The sequence below is a fragment of the Tamandua tetradactyla genome, chromosome 1, assembly GCF_023851605.1.
Source record: "Tamandua tetradactyla isolate mTamTet1 chromosome 1, mTamTet1.pri, whole genome shotgun sequence".
Lineage (NCBI taxonomy): Eukaryota > Metazoa > Chordata > Mammalia > Pilosa > Myrmecophagidae > Tamandua > Tamandua tetradactyla.
In genome coordinates this window covers 62557369-62576935 of record NC_135327.1, presented here as the reverse complement: position 1 = coordinate 62576935, position 19567 = coordinate 62557369, and positions in this window count along the sequence as shown.

Here is a 19567-nt window from a genome sequence, read left to right as displayed (position 1 = left end):
TTCTCTCTTTATACCTTCTTTTAAACATTTTTCCCCTATGTAAATTCCCTGCATTTGCTCAGAAATACTGAGCTAAGATGATTGGTAGAAAGGATGCTCTGTTTAACCAAATTTACACTCAATTCTAATTGATCTTTTCATGGCTTGCAAGGTCCTGCAAGGTCTTGCACAATTGTTATTCATTCAAATACTAGTTTCTCTGAGCTCATAATAGTTCCACTCTCCCGTGTTCACTGATTTCCCAACACCATGGCCTCCTTCTTGCAATCAAATCCTTTTGCTATCTCCTCTAGCTTCCTGAAATTCCTTCCTAGATCTTAGCATTGCTGATTTATCATCTCTTAATCTGCAGTTCAAATTCCTGTTTTAGGGAGGACTTGACTGATGGCCACCCATTGTAAAGCCTTTTTTTTTTTGCAAAGTTGGAATGATGACCTATTTGATCATTACTCTGTACCTGAGAAAGCCAGAGATCAAAGGGAAAGCATGATTCATGTTAATAATGATTCTTTTAGTTCACCAGCTTCTTTCCTTCTTGACCTTCCCCTGAGGAGTCTATACAACACATACAAATCCTTCCTCCCTTGGTGTCAGCTCAGTGCAAACAGGGATAAAACAGTCTTTATCTGGCAAGCAGAGAACTTCTCCCACATTTGCCTGGCAGTAATCCAATGCAACTCCAAGTCTCAAAGTTGTCCAGACTGTATTAACTAGTCTTTGGGGAACTGCTTTGGAAGTTTGGGATTTCATTTTGTTTTCCCTTTTGTGTTGCTGATTTCTTCAAACCAGAGAGTAGTCAGGTGGTGTTCTCAGCAACCATTACTTAATGTTCCAGAGAACTCTAAGATAGAGGTGGAATACCAGAGCTGTAAGCAGTAAAACTCAAGGTTATTTCAGGTCTCATCCTTCAGGTCTCATCTTAAATGTCATTACTTAAGAAAACTTTCCTGACTATGGACACTCTTAAAGTGCCCTGAACTTCACCTCCATAGTAGTCATTTAATTATAATTATTATTTCCACTATTTTGTAAATGATTTTCCCAGTAATTCCTGAACTAATAAAGCCCACCCTGACCATCTTATTGATTCCTGCAAACTACACTTTCATGCCCGTATACCCAGTACTTCTTATCTGGCTCTATTTTTCTTTTTCCTCTTATCAACTCATATTGTGTCGCATAATTTAATTATTAGTCAATTACATTTATGCTTATTATCTGCCTCCCCCATTTAGAATGCCTGATCTACAAAGTTAGTAACTTTTTCTATTCTGTTCATCAGTACATCCCACAATTCTAGAAGAGCATATAGAATGGCTTTGATAAATATGTAAAGCCATTTTGATGGTTCAGGGGTCAACTGAGCCAAGTGACGTTGCCCAGTTGTTCTGTTGGTGTGGTGCCATATCTGGGCCTGAGTGTGGGTTTCTGCTGCTGCCAGATTGGACACTCAGCAGTGGCTGTAGCCAGGTTGGCCTCGGTGAGTGGAAGTCTATGCTGCTGAGCACATGCATAACCTCCATCCCTACATCCATTCCCCAAGGTGATCAGCCTGTTACCTGGTGGAAGCTTGATTTTATTGGACCACTTCCATCATGGAAAGGCAGTGATTTGCTACAACTGGAATAGACACATACTCTGGATGTGGATTTTCCTTCTCTGTATGCACCTCTTCTTCCAAAACTATTATCCATGGACTTTCAGAATGCCTTTTCCAAAATCATAGTATTCCACACAGAATTGCTTCTGATTAAGGAACCCACTTCAGAACAAATAAAATGCAGAAATGAGTACATGCTCATGGAATTATCTGGTCTTACTATGTTCCCCGTCATTCTGAAGCAGCTGTATTGCTATCAATAATAATCAATAATAATCAATAATAATCAATAATGATGGAATGGCCTTTTTAAGATTCAATTATGGCACCAATTAGGTGGCAATACCTTGCAGGGCTGGGATAATGTTCTCCAGGAGGCTGTGTATACTCTGAATCAACATCCACTCTATGGTACAGTTTCTCCCATTGCCAGGATTCACAGGTCCAGGAATTAATGGGTGGGAATGGGAGTGGTACCACTCACTATTACCTCTAGTTAGCCTCTAGAAAAATTTTTGCTTCCTGTGTCTACAATCTTGAGCTTTACTGGGCTATATGTCTTATTTCCAGAAGGAGGAATGCTTACACTAGGAGACACAATAAAGATTCCATTGAACCAGAAGTTGGACTGTACCTGGCCACTCTTGACTCTGAATCAATAGGCAAAGAAGGGAATTACTCTACTGGGTGGAGTGATTGATCCTGACTATCAAGGGGAAATTAGACTGTTGGTTTTGGTTCCCTGGAGAGCACTGACTACTACAGCCTCTTCTATTTACTTCTACACTGGAAGTAAAGAAGAGTTTTCCTGGAATACAGGAGATCTCTTAGGGTATCTCTTAGTTCTACCATGCCCTGTGATTAAAATCAATGGAAAATTGCAACAACCCTAACTAGGTAGGACTACCAATGGCCCAGAAACCTCAGGAATGAATGTTTGGGCTATCCATGGCTAATGAGGTGCTTGCTGCAGGTAAAGGGAACATGGATTGGGTAGTAGAAGAAGGTAATGATACATATGAACTATGACTAAGAAACCAGCTGCAGAAACGAGGACTGTAATGGCATGAATATTTCTTCCTTGATTTTTAGGAGTATGTTTGTATTTGTACATAAAGAAATACCTTGGTTTTACTCTCTATTACTCTCTATTAATTCCCTTTATCATATGACATAATTTGTATTGTTCATGTTATAATTGTTAAGTTATAGGATATCAAGTTTAAAGTGACCACTACAAAAGGATTAGGACCATATTCTGAAAAGACTTAGTGCTTTGTACACAAAAAAAAATGAGCATCATTGGGTGAAAAATGTATTTTTTTTTCATTTAGAGATTAAATCTGCTTAAAGGTAATGTGTATACCTGCCAAGTTGAAAAGGGGTCAATATGTGATACGTTCACATGTCAACTCAGTCAGGTGATGTTGCCTAGTTCTTCTGTTGCTGTGGACCTAAATCATCATCATGTACATTTCATCTATGGATGATGACATCTGTTCTTGGCTAAGGGGGGTGCCTTCTGCAATGAATGATGTTTTAATCTAATCCACTGGATGCTTATCTTTCCATTTTGGCTGGCCAATCTATCTTGAGGAATTTATCAAAGACCTTCAATGGAGTTTCAGGCTCATGGCCTGGCCTGTGGAGTTTTCACTCATGCATCATCATGGTTATGTGAGACACTTTTTATAGAGACTCTTATTTAGAGATACCTCCCGTTGGTTTTGGTTCCCTGGAGAACCATGACCACTACAGCTATCTTTTATTGCCATGAATTGTTTTCTATTACATCACCGTCTTACATTTTCTCAAAGGCAATTTTACAATCTGACTTACCTGATGCATTTATTTATTGTCTCTTTCTTTCCTAGCCTGAGTGTAAACTCCATGTAAGTATAGGCATTGACTGTTTTAGTAATTATTGCTTTTGCAGCACACAGAACAAAGTAGAGAATATGGGTTTAATAAACATTTCATGAATAATTGGCCATTACCTCCTATATTAGTCAGCGTTCTTTAGAGAAACAGAACCAACAGGAGATACCAGTAAATATGAGATTTATAAAAGTATCTGATGAATCTGTGGAAATGCAAGAGTCCCAAATCCACAAAGCAGGTGAAGAGGCTGACAACTCCAATGGGTGTCTAAAGGAACTCCACAGGAGAAGCTCACTGACTGAAGAAGCATTGAACATTCTTTCTTCTCCCTTAAAAGTCTTCAACTTATTGGATTGAATCCATCTGATTGTATTCTCTCATTTGTGGAAAAAATACCCTTTTTTGGTGTGCTGGTTTGAAATGATGTATGGACCCTAGAAAAGCCATGTTTTAATCTTAATCACATTTTATAAAGGCAGCCATTTCTTCTAATCCTTATTCAGTATTGAATTTTTTAAACTGTAATTAGATCATCTTCCAGTACATGTGATTTAATCAACAGTGGTTGTTAAGCTGGAATAGATGGAGGCCTGTCTCCACCCATTTGGGTGGGTCTTGACTGGTTTACTGGAATCCTATAAAAGAGAAAACATTTTGGAGAAAGAAAAGATTCAGAGAGAGCAGAGAATGCTGCAGCACCAGGAAGCAGAGAGTCTACCAGATAGTGCTTTGGAAAAAATACCTCCCATGGAGCTTCATGAAACAGGAAGCCAGGAGAGAAAGCAAACAGATGATGATGTGCTTGCCACGTGCCCTTCTAGCTGAGAGAGTAACCATGTTTGTGTTCACCATTTGCCTTCTCACTTGAGAGAGACACCCTGAATTCCATCATCCTCCTCGAACCAAGGTATCTTTTTCTGGATTCCTTTGAATGGACATTTCTATAGATTTGTTTTAATTGGGACATTTTCTCAGCCTTAGAACTGTAAACTAGCAACTTATTAAATTCCTCTTTTTAAAAGTCATTCAGTTTCTAGTATATTGCATTCTGGCAGCCAGTAAACTAGAACAGCTGGTCATAGATGTAATCAGCCATAGATGCAATCAACTGACTGATGATTTAATAAACCAATCTTCTGGTTTATCAACCAGCCATGGAATATCCTTGCAGTAATGGTTAGACCAGAGCTTGTCTGACCAGGCAACTGGGCACTATCAGCTGGCCAAGTTGATGTCTGAACCCAACTGTCACACCCCCACTTACCCTTATGAAGAGTAATTCCTTTTGTGGAAAGGACCCTTGTTAACTGGAATGCTTCTGAAATTGATGAAAGTTCAATATTGGGTGAAAAATTGGAATAGAGAAATTTATGTCAATTTAGTATACCACCCATTTTTCTCAGCTGAAGATATAAAATAATCTTTTACTAGTTTAAGGTAAAAGGATTTATTACAGGCAGTTAAAAAGTTTAATGAACCTTTTGAAGGGGGCTGGGTTCAGAGTCTGTCTGGGTTTAGCCACATGAACTACCTGCAGAAGCCCACTGGTATGAGACATCATGCTAAGTGAGCTGCTGATGCTGGCAACAAGGCTTTGCTGCCTCTAGCCTAGTGAAGCACTACTATCACTTCCCTTGATCTCAGAACCACTCTTTTTCTGTTGAGCCCCGATTTGTACCTAGCTTCATATGACTAATGTTAACTAAAGATTTTCACAGATGAGCCTGATTAGCAGAACCCAAGCACATGTCTGTACCCTAGTAACAAGGAGGACTGGAAAATGTAGTTGCTTGGATTTTATGTTGAGAAAATGAATTCAAATGTTGGGAAACAAACAAATGTGCAGGGCTTCTGCAGAATATTTCTTGTAGCTGCATACCACTAATGTTCAAAACAGTTGGGTTTTGGAATTATATAATTGATTTTATTTTACCCTATAAATAGTTTTTGCTTTTAAAAATATTTCTACCAAATATAAGATTTCCTTGTATTTATTTTCTCTGTGCATAGGAAACAATAGACATAAAGGGCTCTAGGGAATTTAGAGAGCAGGAAAATTAACTCAGTTAACCCCATAGAGAATTACATCCATATATTCATCAATATTTTACTGAATATTTGCATCAAAGCCTTGCATTTAGAATGGAAGCAGGAAGACAAGTGAATAAGATAGCTCTTAAGTTCCAGACACTAACATAACACAGCATATAATTTGGTAGCAATTCTCATAAACTCTTCTACACTAATTTTGAGATTTTTGGCCTGATGGAAGTGTCTTCAATTAAAAATCTTGCTTATCTAACTTTATTTATTCTTATTCTAAAAACATAAGAAATAAAATAAAAGTTTCTTGCAAGTTTTAAATTGCCCTTAAGGTTTGCTTCCACTTCATTTTTTCAGCCTTAGGTTGTTTTATGTCTCCTTTCTTATTTACCTTCTAGAAACACTGATATTTCAGAGTCCTGATTTTGCCAACCTCTTTTCAAAGTTGGTCTTTCTACATGTAACAGCACTTGCCATGGTTAAAACGTCTCATATTTTGCATGTCAGCATTAGATAAACTATAAAATCAGCCTTTTTCTTACTACCTAATCCACTGTAGAGTTCTTCCTTGTATTTTCTTTACAGAATTTATCACAGATAATTATTTTTTAATCATTCCCTTATTTAGTGCCTGACTCTTTGACAGGAACATAAGGTCAATGCAGTTAGAATATTTTCTTTATTGTTTTTCCTCTTTTATTAACTATTGCATCCCAAGTTCAAAATATAGCTCCTGGCACAAACGGCTCTCAGTAAAAATGTAAATGCAAACAATAACTAAATAAGCAATTAGTTACTACATCTAATTTGGAAATAAAATTTTAACACGTATAGCCATACTTTAAGGCAGATAAAATTGAGTATGAAGTAAAAGGATGGAAAAACTTGTATGGACAAATGAGGAAATAGGTACTCATCTTATGCAAGAAGAGTAGACTAATATTTTATTCTTAACTGCAAATAAACCTCTGATGGTTATGAAACTGTTTGGTACATTTCCATAACACCAATTATGTGATTGGTCTAGCAGCTTCTTTACATGTTGATGTTCTTCAAATTTATGTGGAAACTCAGTGATCTCAATAAGCAAGAAACAGTCATGCATTCTCCATTTGCTGTACTCAGTATTAAATACTGCCATGTGAAAGGAAAAAATGTCCATATTCCTTTTTCCCAATCATGGGAAGACCTATCTTTTTCAAAACTGCAATAACTATTTCAAGAGATGCTTTACTAGGCTTAAAGTATAATGTAAACTATGCAAACTAATACACACAAATGTCATGTATGGTCAAAACAACTCAATAAAATTGTAAGGGCAAAAACCTTAGTAGAAATTTTTCATTTTCAAATTATTGGAAAAGAAATAACTAGGAAAAATTTTCCCAGGTAAATTGCTAGTTATTTATATAAAGTTATAGAATTTGCACTTTTAAGAAATTATAAGACAGGAAATTTTTTGTTCGTTTGTACCACAGAATTAAAAAAATAAATCTATGGTGCAAGTGATACTATTCTCTAATATTTGGAATACTCTGTGGATAAAAAGGACTGAAATATCAATATGAAATCAAATTTCAAAGAGAGAATGCTTATTTTTGCCATATTTGGTCACACTGGAGTGGAAGAGGGATTTCTGGGTCCTTGTAAGTGCGATAAAAAAAAATCCTCTTTCTTGAAGTAGAACTTCCCCTACCTGTAGATGATGTGAAGAATCATCTATATACAGAAACACCTTACTACACAAAGCTGCTAGAACCAATATATGAATTCAGCAAAGAGTGAGGGTAAAAGATCAATACACAAAATCAGTACAGATACTATAATGAATAATTGGCAGGAGAAATCAAGAAAAAACTCCAAAGAATCAAATATCTAGGAACAAATACATTGAATATATCAAAGGACATAAAGGATTTGTAAACAGAAAACTACAAAACATTGTTAATTTTTTTAAAAGACCTAAGCAAATGGAAGGATAGTCCATGTTAATGGATTTAACAAACTTCTTTGCAGAAATGAGAGTCTATCATCAAATTTATATGGAATTGTAAGGTGTCTCAAATAGCAAGAGCCATCTTGAAAAAAAAGCAACGAAGTTGGAGGACTCACACTTCTTGGTCATTAAACTTATTATCAAAATCCGCAGTAATCAAAACATAGGGACAGCCTAATTGACCAAGAGGAATGAAGGAAGAGTTCAGAAATCAATTCACATTTTTATGGACAACATATTTTTGACAAGAGTGCTACATCTCTCAATTGTAAAAGAAGAGTCTCTTCAACAAATGGTGCTAAGAAACCTGAATGTCCATTTGCAAAAGAATAAAAATGGGCCCCTATCTCACATCATATACAAAACTCGATCCACAACCAATCAAAACCCAAATATAAGAAGCATAACTATAAAACTCGTATAAGAAAATAGAAGGAAATAACTTCAGGATGCTGTGTTAAGCAATGGTTTCTTAGACTTTACATCAAAAAACACTAGCAACCAAAGATATATATATATGAGACTTTATCAAAATTGAAAACTCTTATGCATCAAAGTACTATGTCATGAAAGTAAAAAGACAATTTATTCAATGGGATAAAATACTTGGAAACCATATATCCAAAACAGTTTTAATACAAAGAATATATTAGCAAATTTGACAACTGGACAATGGAGACAAATAACGCAATTTAAAAATGAGCAGCAGACTTGAATAAACACTTCTCCAAAGTGTATATATAGGGGTCCAAAAATCACATGAATTAATGTTCAACATCTTTAGCCAATAGGAAGATGCAAATGAAAACTAAAATGATTTACCATGTGCACCTACTAGAAGGTCTACCATTAAAAAATTAAGACAGATAAGTAAAGATGCTGGAAAGGATGTTGAAAAACAGGAACATTCATTTATTGCTGGCAAGAATGTAAAATGATGCAGCTTTTGTGGAAGACAGCTTGGCAGTTGTTCAGAAATAAAATGTAGAATTACCATTTGACCTGGAAATCCCACTCCTAGGTATATACCCAAAAGAATTGATAGAAGGAACTGGAACAAATATTTAGACCCTGATATTCATAAAGGCATTACTCACAATTGCCAAGAGATCGAAGAAACCCAAGTGTCCATCAACACACGTAATGGACAAACATTGTAAGATTATTTATTAGTAAAAAGGAACTTTTTGCATGCAACTTGAAGACATGATGTTGAGTGAAATAAGCCAGGCACAGAGGCACAAATATTTTATTTTTTCTTACTGTTATGAAAAATTAAAATAAACAAATTGATAGAGTCAGAAACTAGGTAGCATCCAGTTTACCATGGGTTGGGTTAGGAGTAGGCAATGGAGAGTTAATCCTTAATTGGTACAGAGTTTCTGTTTGGAATGGTGGAAATGTTTTGGCAATGGACAGAAGGCCAGCAGAGATCGCCCTGTGCCTTCCCACGTAAGAAAGATCCTCAATTGAGTTAGCTGCCTTTCCTCTGAATAACTATATGTTAACTAAATAAATCCCCTTTTATTGAAGGTCAATCCATCTCTGGTGTGTTGCATTGTGGCAGCTAGGAAACTAGAACAGGTTGCATATTTGTTAATAGAAAAAATTTTAAAAAATAAGACTGTACAGTGGAAACTATGAGCCCTAATGTAAACTGGGCTATAATTGTTCATATAAATGTAATAAAACTGTTTTATCAATTGCAACAAATGTACCATTCTAATGCAAAATCTTAATAATAGGAAAAATTGTGTGAGGGCAGGAATATGGGAACTCTATATTTCCTGCATGATTTTTCTGTAAACCTACAAATTCTTGAGTCAAAAGTAAAATAGATGAGTAAAAACATCTTCCCTCAGATTGTGAACAAGTCTTTAAAAGGTAAGATTTTAAATGTTAATATAGAAACCAGACTTTTTGATTTAATGAATTTTCCAAGATGTAGGTATTTATATCATTTGAGCTTATAAACATTGAAAAGTTGAAAAAAAAACTTTATTGTCTTGAAAGCAATAAAACATATTTCAATTCCTGTTCTATTAAGTAAAATATGTAGCCTTAGAAAATTAAATAATTATTCTGTGCTTAGTTACTTCTGCCATAAAATGGGGATAACAATACTTGTTACTGTAAAGATTATATGTGATATACTGAATGTAATTATATATATTTTATGTGTTATATAAAATCATCTTTTACATTTCATAATAGAGTAGAAAAGTACTGGTCAGTCTTATATGACACTTGCCAGGAATAAAGTAATTTTAAAATGTAGTAATCAACCTTTTCTTAATGTTGAGGAACTCTGCCGTCTGGAAAAGTAGTGCACTAATGGTAAAAAGGCAAACCCTCACTCACCAACACCATTTATTTCCTCTGATAATATGTCACCTGGAATAGACCCTCAGCTTAACCAAGTTAGTGGACACTTCATGATGGCTGGCTCTGCGTTATTTGAAGGACTTAATACAATATAGGTGCCCTACAAATATTTGTCAATTGAATGATTAAAGTGTAAGCTTACATCTCTCACTAATATTTATCATTACTTTGTAGGTAAACTATTTCCAATCTGAATTTAATATTTATAGAAGAATAATGGATCTGAGGAGATGGAAGAGAATTTTGTATATTTGAGATACAGCATAAAGACTGAACCCATTTGAGAATTGTAAGGATGAATTTGGGAGGTAGCTGGTCATCTTAGATGATTTAGTCCAGGGTCAGAAGATTGGATTTTAATGAGTGGGTTACAAGAATCCACTATATGGGTTTTGAGGAAAGGAATGAAATCGTCTCTGAATCCAATTTCAAAGTTATCATTTGGGTTGCCACAGGGACACAAATGGCTTGAGACAGGAGTGAAAACAAAGAGACCAGCAGGAGTCCATTTCAGTAGACCAGAGAGGTACCAAGAGGTAAAGAACATATTTAAGATTGTGTGGATTGAAGGTCGAGTCAATATGATGTGTGAAAAGTAATGTGAGAAGAATAAAGGGATGAAAGATATTATGAGTTATTTGGTCTGAACAATAACAAGGAAGATGGCACCATTTAATGAGATGAGAAATAAATTTGGAATGGGATATTTAACATTTAGTTTTATAAATACTATGTTGATGTTCAATCAGTGATATTCATTAGGTAGTTGCATATATAATTTTGAAACTTAGAAGGGAGTTAAGGCCTGGAGATAAAAAAAAATTGAATTATCTGTCTTTAGGGCATGTGTCCTAATAACCAAGAAGACATGTTATATCTAATAAAACCTTTCCTGTACTTCACATCACTTATCAGAATTATAATTAAAGAATTCAATATATGATTAGGTTATTAATAACAGTTTCTCTGCTGAAATGAAAGTCCTGAATATGCTTGTCATTACATGTAGAAAGGTGTATTGCATGCATAGTTAGCAGTAAATAAATAATACTTAACAAATGAATGAAATAAATTTTATAGTGTTGCACTGATTTTAATTAATATCTGATTATCTATATTCACTGATCTTAATTATTATTTGCATTGTCTGTAGTAATTTCTTGGTTAACGTTAGTTTTGTTTGTAATTCTATCATTGTATTCTTATTTGTGTCAGTATGTGAGTTAAAATAATATAATTAAGATGTGGACAGGAGCACATGGAAGGCATTTTTTATAATAACTATGAACATCAGCAGGATGAAGTACTTCTCTAATCAATTTATGAAGCTAATATTCCTGTCATTCCAAAATCAAACAAAGAGATTGCAACAAAAATACAGTCATATCTTTTATGAACACAGGTGCAAAATCCTCAAAGTATACTATCAAACCAAAACTATACATCATGATCAAGAATAAACTATCCTGGGAATGCAAGGATAACTTAAGTTAAAAATATCCAGTGTAATTTACCACAGAAAAAGACTAAATATGTGAAATCATATGAATTGAAGCAAAAAAGTACATTGAAAAAATTCATCTGTTAGTCATGATAAAATCTCTGGAAGACTATAAATAGAAAGTAGTTTCCTCAATATGTACAAGCCATCTCCAAAAACTTATTTAATCATAAAAAATATAATATTTAACTATGAAAAGTGAATACTTTCTTCCTAAGAACATGATTAGGCTAAATATGCTTGTTTTCACCAATCCTCTTCCACAGCAGCTAAAAGAACTTAAAGCAAGAAAAAAGAATAAAATATATTATATTGGAAAGGATGAAATTAAACTTTCTCTGTAAGCAAAGATGAAATAATTATGCACAGAGAAAATCTTTAATAACACAAAAAAACAACTATAAGAACAAGTAAGTGATGTTAGCAAGATATGATATGTGGTAAAAAAACTAATCTATAGATTATTTTACTAAATCTATATTATAGTAGCAAGATTGAATTTAAATTGAAGTTTTTCAAAAGTAGCATTTTAAAATAGCACCATAAATCATGAAATCCTTAGGTATATTTCTTGCAAATATGCTGTAGTGTGCTGGACCAAATGCAAAACATTGATGAAAGAAATCAAAGAAGATCTAAATATATGAAGAAGGTATACCATATTCATGTAATGAAAGATGTTTTTGATAGATCTTAAATTTCATCTATTTTTCTACAGAACCAGTGAAATTCTAAACAAAATCCAACATATTGTTTTTGTAGATATTGAGAAGCTGATTCTAGAATTTGTATGAAAAGTAAAGAAACTAGATCATCCAAGATAATCTTGAAAAAGAACAAAGTTGGAGGACTTACAATATATAACTTCTAGATTAACTATAAAGTATGCTATTAGAGAAAGGATACAAATATAGATCTGTGAAGCAATAAATAGTCCAGAAATACAGTCATACTATATGGTCATTTGATTTTGGATAAAGGTACAGAGGCAATTCAATGTAAAATAAGTTTTCTCCACAGATGGTGTAACCAGACTTGCAACAGCATTTGCAAAAAAATGAACTTTAATCAATATCTATCACCATAATTCAATTTAAGCCAATAGATAATAGACTTAAATGTTAAGTTTAAAACTGTAAAATTTCTCGAGGGAACATAAAAAGAAAATATGACCTTTGATTAGGCAAAGAATTTCTAGAAATAACAATAGAAGAAAATGAAAGGACAAACAAGAGACAAGGAGAAAATATTTGCAAATCATACATCCCTAAGGGGTTTGTTTCCACCATAAGGAAAGTGCTCTTAACCTTTAATAAAATAACTATAAAATGAGCAAAATATTTGAATTGAAACTATAAAATGAACAAAAGATTTGAAAAGATACATAAATGAAAAATAATAAGCACATAAATTTATGGCCAACATGGTCAGTCATTAAAGAAGTGCTGATTAAAATCACAAGGTATAACTACACCAAATAATTTTTCTGAACAGTGCTTTATCTACATGCTTGCTTCAGCTTTTCAAAAAAATTACTGTTTGCATGGTATACTGATTTCCATATTTTTACTTTTGGCTTATATATACTCAGTTCTAAAAGTAATAATATCTGCACATGAAGCATTTAGTTGTGTTGTTAGTAGTCAGAATATTAACCCCCAAATATGTCTATGCTCTTATCCCCAGCATTTGGGAATATACTATCTTATATGACAAAAAGAAGTTTGAAGATATGATTAAAGATATTGTTCTAGTTTGCTAGCTGCCGAAATGCAATATACCAGAAACACAGTGGCTATTAAAAAGGGAATTTAATGAGTTGCTAGTTTACAGCTCTAAGGCCGAGAAAATGTTCCAATTAAACAAGTCTATAGAAATGTCCAATCTAAAGCATCCAGGGAAAGATACCTTGATTCAAGAAGGCTGATGAAGTTCAGGGTTTCTCTCTCAAGTGAGAAGGCACATGGTGAACATGGTCAGAGTTTCACCCTTGGCTGGAAGGGCAAATGGCAAACATGGCGTCATATGCTAACTTTCTCTCCTGGCTCCTGGTTTCATGAAGCTCCCCGGGAGGTGTTTTCCTTCTTCATTCCCAAAGTTCTGGCTAGTGGACTCTGCTTCATGGTGCTGCAGCATTCTCTGCTCTCACTGAATCTCCTCATTCTCCAAAATGTTTCCTCTTTTATAGGACTCCAGAAACTTATCAAGACCCACCCAAATGGGTGGAGACATGTTGTCACCTAATCCAATTTAACAACCACTCTTGATTAAACCACATCTCCAGGGAGATGATCTGATTACAGTTTCAAATATTCAATATTGAATAGAGATTAGAAGAAATGGCTGCCTTTACAAAATGGGATTAGAATTAAAAAATGGCTTTTCTAGGGTCCATACATCATTTCAAACCAGCATAGGTATAGACTGTGAGATGGGGAGATTTACCTGTGTAATCTGAATTTACTCTGTGGGCCAAATTGAATTACATGAACATGGGTTCTTAAAGCTCAGAACCTTTGCTGGATGAGAAATGAGACATGAGAAGAAGATATTCAAACCATGACATGGGCTTGACACAATTTCTGGGTTTGAATATGGATGAATATGCCAAACCAGGGGGTGTGGTTGATCTTTAGAAGCTGGAGACAGCCCTTGGCTGACATCAAGCAAATAAACAGATTTCTCAGTCCAGCAATCTCAAAGAACTGAATTCTGCCAACAACCCAAATAAGATTTAACATCGGATTATCTGGTTTTACATTGATAACCAAATTTCTTATACTGGCTAAATAATAAAAATTCATTTAAATTTCCATTGAAGGAAGTTACAGGAATATGTATCAGTGTGAAATAATAGTTATAATTTACATCTCTTTAAGGGAATTTGCCTCTCACTAATCCTCATTCTTTCTATATAATCCAAACTAAAAACATTAAAAGACATAGAATGAACTTGTCAGAGGTTCAGATTATAAAATAAAACAGGGAAACATAATGTGGATATGGAAGTAGCAATGTTAGTCTGGCTCCTGGGATTGGTGATAATTATGGTCTCACTTCTTTCTAAGCAGTACTTAGTGATAAAAGACATTCCATAGCAGATGGAGGCCTGCAAGAACATTCCTTCTCCTTTTGCCAAAAGCATTATGTAAACATTCACTGGAGACTGCTTGGTCACGTATGTGTATCATTTTATAGCAACTGATCCAACACTGTGATTACACGTCGGAGAGGAGTCAGGTCTTTTGCCTACAGTACACAAAAGTGGGGATTGTGGACCAGTTTTCTGCATTGGCTGTGGAGTAAGACTCACTGCCCATGGGGGACCAAATCCCACTAGTAAAGTTGCACTTGCTTTGTCTCTTCTCTTTGGGAGTAAATATTGTTCTATTCAGTAATTGTGTAAGTTTAGTGTTTTCTTGGTGACCCTAACACCTGCATGGACTCCTTGATATAAAATACATGCAATGATACTCCTTATTATAGATGGTAAAATGTATCTTTTCTCGAGAGTTTGTGTAACAACAAAACATTCTATGGCATAGTGGAGGCAAAAGAATTCATCTGTTCAGTCATCCCCGGTTGGTCCCACTCCCTGAGGAGTACTGGGCTGACTGAGGTGCTGATCTTCCTCTAGCCACATGAGCACAAGTGAGGTGCAAGCAATTTCCTTATGAACACTAATAAAATGGTGTGGTGGGTGGTAGAAGAGAAGCAGGATGTCATAAAAGGAAGAGTAGAGAAATTATAATCTGGCTGCTGGCCACCTGCACACTCCCATGCCACCTGCCAAACAAACAGTGCCTCAGGGTTTCAAACAATTCCCAAGGGGGGTTTGGGACCCTGTGCTGTGAGCTTTCCAAGTCAGGGCTGTTTCCAGATTCAAAGTTAGACTTACTTAACACAGAACCACTCCAGCATTGCTTAAAATGGAATTATCGAAATGAGATATTTTCAGGAGAGTGAAATACATTCCTTAAAAGACAGGTAAGGGTAAAAGACAGGAGAGTTCTCATGACTTGCTCAGTACATCTGTTTGATGAGGGGGTATTATAGATAAAGATGTCAGTGGGGAAGCTAACCAGTGACTCCCTACTGTAATGTATTTTTGTCTGCTTGACAACCAACAGGAAAGAGACAGAGACAAGCCCATGCCACATTTAATCTAGGAGGTTAGGACAATGAAAGTGATATTCCCAACTGTGGGGGATCCCCCTACAAGGCTTTATGAGTCCATAGCTGCCCTTCAGATAAAGGAAAGATTGGGCTGCATCATCCCACTCCTGGTCAGGTTGAGAATGAGATGGCTCTGTCTTTGATGGCATTGGAGTTATTACTGAAATGAAGGCAAAGGGAAGACCCCATATTCTTCCTATTGTCCTTGGGGAGAGTAGTGGGTGAAGTGCTAGAAAACATCCACCATAATGTCCTGTGTTGGGGTGGAATCAGCAGCACATAATTGTCCATTTTCACTGAGGTAACCCAGAAAGATAGAAACCCAGCAATGGGAAGCAATAGAGGGGGGTAACAAAGAACTACGAAGGACAGACAAAGGAGAGAGCAGAGCGCTCTCCATAGGGCAATGTGGCTTTTTTTCCAAAGCAAGGGGTATACAATTGTGGGGCAGAAGCTCATCTCTGTAAGAGAGTAAGGATCTGATGCAAGCCATAATAGAGTAGGAGGTTAGAGGGTTCACAGACATGGAATTTTACAGAGTGACCCTTTGAGCCCTAGATGCAACCTTGGAAAGAGGAGCAAACAGGTTTCTAAGGCTTCCTTGTTTATGGACCAAGATGGTGAAAGGACAATTCTAACTATGAGGATATGAGTTGGATAGGAAAGATGCTTTCCAATCTTTCTAATATCCCATTGAAAATGCACTCACCAGAGGGTGACCTGCAATGTTACCACTGAAAAGGTCTCTTGATCTCCAAATTGGAGGTAATGTTGGTGCCTTCCACCTGGGAATTGGACATTCTGTAAATTGGGCACTCTGAACATTGGCATTCTGAATATTGAACATTCCCTATACCTTCAATAAACTTTCTTGTTCTTGTTTGGTGTGATCTCTATGCTCTTGTTGGCAAAGACCTTTCTGCAATAAAATAATAACATATGGAATGACACACTGACAGATTCTGAATTCTGGGGAATTTTCAAGCCAGTGAACCTACACTTCTCTAGGACATGTTTTATTTTATTTAAATAACATTGTTTTGGGTTACTTTCTAAATTGCAATGGCAATATTAAATGCTATTTTAATAGAAGAGTATTTATGTATCATAAGACCCTATTTCTAAAGTATGCTTATATCTGAATCATTAATGTATACATATTATAATATTAAGAAAATAGTAAAGAATCATAATTTTGTGTTCTAAATTTTTGTGTTAACATTCAAAGTTATGTTCTGATTGATTCAACTCTTTGGTTAAGAACCAAAAACAAAACAAAACAAAACAAAAAATCTAGAATGTGGCCAACATATTAGATTCTCAGCAAAAATATTTATTGTTTACATTATATGCAAGTACTTCTCTATTGAATTAATCTCACTTCTTATTGCTTCTTGTAAAATTCAGCATTCCATACACCCATGTTAGTTAGCACATCTACATTGTTATACTACAAAATTTCAGTAGCAGTCTTGTTCAAAATTGCCATGCTTTGCTAAATTATATGCTAAATAAAGTGTTTCATTTTCCACTGTGAATTTTCTGGTGTGAAATCCAGCTGAAGATTTTCCTAAATTGACTTTAGGATTGCTGTTTTATCAGCATAACAATATTAATGCTAAAGTATTGAGTGATTACTGAAGATATGTTTTCATTGATGGCACTTATGAGTTTTATACAGTATAAATTCTCACTTACCCTACAAGTGTTGCTGTATGAATAAATTATTTTGCATGAGTGTTCATGATCAATATCTCCAGCATGAATTATCTGAATTCCCTTAAGGGGCTTCGCCATCTGGTAAACAATTGTCTTTCTATCATATGGAATAGTAGATGAGGACTCATATTTAATTATGTGTATATCATGACCTCTCTCAAACTGTATATCATAAGAACATCTTATTGAAATTGTCACATATGTGAAATTGACATTGGCCCTTTCCAGTATGAATTAACATAGATTGATGAAGTAGTCAGGATGACTAAAGACTGTACCAGATTGGTTATAAACAGTGTTTGTTCAGTTCTCTAGTACATTTACAAGTTAATTCAAGGGCTGAACTCTCTCCCATATTCAAAATAGTTATAGTATGAGTTGTATCATATAATGCAATGTCCAAACATTGACTGAAGTCTTTCGCATTTATATCATTCATAGGATTTGTCTCCAGTTTGAGTTTCCTCATGTTGTCTAAGATTACAAAAATAAACTACAATTTACACGCATAAACAGCATTCTTATGGTATCTCTCCAGTGTGAGTTTGCTTATATTTTCTAAAGCCAGAGCAATGGATGTAGACTTCCCCACAGAGAAGGCATTCATGTAGTTTCTCTCTAGTGTGAATTATTTTATGTTGTTTCAGGGAAGAAACTGGAGTGAAGGCTTTCCCACATAAATGACATTCTTATGATCTCCCCTGTGTGACTTCCATTGTAATGTGTAAGGTCAGAGCTTTGAATAAATTATTTGCCAGTTGGATGATATTCAGATGATTTACTTCAAGTGAAAATTTCCTCTTGTTGATTAAAAGATAACTGCTTACTGAGCAATTTTCCAAATAGATTGCTGAAGTAGGGTTTCTATTCCTTGTGAGTGAATACATTTTGAGTCACTTTGTAACTGTGAGTGAAATCTTCTGTCACTTCACTACCTGTAATGGCATTGTTTTGAATGTGAGAATTCTGCATCAATACATGATGATAGATGGGTATTTCATGCAAATATGTTGCATGGATAGCCTTTCTTGTTTTTTAAAGCCACTTTCCCTACATGTGTTCTGGGATTAGAAAAATCCAATTACTTCTCCCCACAGTTCCATTCCTTGCCACAACTGGGAACCTACATATGATTTGCAGACCCAGTAACACTGATATGCTCCAGTATTACATCTTTGAATAGCTTCCTCTGGGATGTGTCCACTAGGGACCACTCTTCCTGGGTGAAGTCACAATTACATCTTTCAAGTTTACTAACTCCAGTGGTTGCATTGCCAATAGCTCAGCTGAAAACTGTCTTCCTTTAAGGTTTTCGCTCAGAACCAGATAAGCACTAGGTGAACAAAATTCACCTAGAAGTGCCATTTGTCCATCTTCTTCCTTTACGTAATGATAAGAAAAATGGAAATCCCATTGACAGGATGATGGATATGTCCTTCTTGTCTATATTTTGCATGGAAATCATTTCTTATTTTTGAAGCCCTCTATCCCTGCCTGGATGTGCCTAGGTATTCCCAGAGCAAATGAAGCCTCCTCCATGCACCCATTGGAATGAACTGTTTGTCCTTCCTGTGGAGTCAGTGCCCAGTTGGGAATAAAATGCTGATTTTTAGATTCTAACATTCCTTCTTTTATTAACTAGATTTCCAATATAAAGAAGAATTCTCCCCATCTTTTACATCTTCCCCTGAAAAAAAAAGTTCATACATGAAAGCACTGATTAATTCCTAATTGTTTCTCTAATCAATTGCTGAATTTTTAACTTTCAGCATAATGAGACGGTATCCTATCAATTTCTAGTAATTACTAATGATCTTAGTATCTCATATATTAAGTTAATTAATTATTGTTAGTGCACAAATTTCTTCACCATAGGCCAGTGACAGCCCTTTCAAGTTGTAGTCCTCTTTTTGTGTGTGCGTGGTGGGGGGGCATGGTCTGGGAATTGAACCCAGGTCTTCCGCATGTAAGGTGAGCATTCTACCACTGAACCACCCATGCACCCTCTTCTGTTCTTTTGACATTACTGCATTAGTGATTAAGAGTTTGTTTGCAGCTGACACTTCAAGATGCCCAAGATACATCTTTTACATTTCCTGTACTAGACCTAAATCCATATTTTAAAGAGCTTTGGGATTGCATAGATATTAGTCACCATAAGTTCAGCCTCAGGGGTTCTCATTGCTACTATATTTTATGATTCTTAACTCTTTCTCAAGTGATAGAGCTAGAAATAAACACTATTCACAATAATATAATCATGAAT